Raw genomic sequence first — 257 nt, 5'->3', positions numbered from 1 at the left:
GTTATTACAATATAAAATAATGGTTTCTATTTTAATATACTTTAACATATAATTTATTTCTGTGATGCAAAGCTGAATTTCCATCAGCCTTACTCCAGTCTAAAGTGTCACATGATCCTTCAGATATCATTCTAATATGCTGATTTATTATCAGTGCTGAAAACTGTTGTGCTGCTTTATATTGTTTGGAACCTGTGATACTTTTTTTCAGGATTCTTTGATGAATAAAAAGTTAAAAAGAAGAGCATTTATTTAAA

General features: G+C 27.6%; 1 protein-coding gene across 1 annotated transcript in view; it reads right to left on the bottom strand.

The window, feature by feature from the left end:
• The window catches only part of LOC107659918 (pleckstrin homology-like domain family B member 1), a 91,510-nt gene that overhangs the window by 73,426 nt on the left and 17,827 nt on the right, over window positions 1-257 (bottom strand). The gene's annotated exons all lie outside the window — the stretch shown is intronic.

This window comes from Sinocyclocheilus anshuiensis, unplaced genomic scaffold (genome assembly GCF_001515605.1).
Source record: "Sinocyclocheilus anshuiensis isolate Anshui unplaced genomic scaffold, SAMN03320099.WGS_v1.1 scaffold1241, whole genome shotgun sequence".
Classification (NCBI taxonomy): Eukaryota; Metazoa; Chordata; class Actinopteri; order Cypriniformes; family Cyprinidae; genus Sinocyclocheilus; species Sinocyclocheilus anshuiensis.
This window is presented reverse-complemented; position numbering and strand designations above follow the sequence as displayed.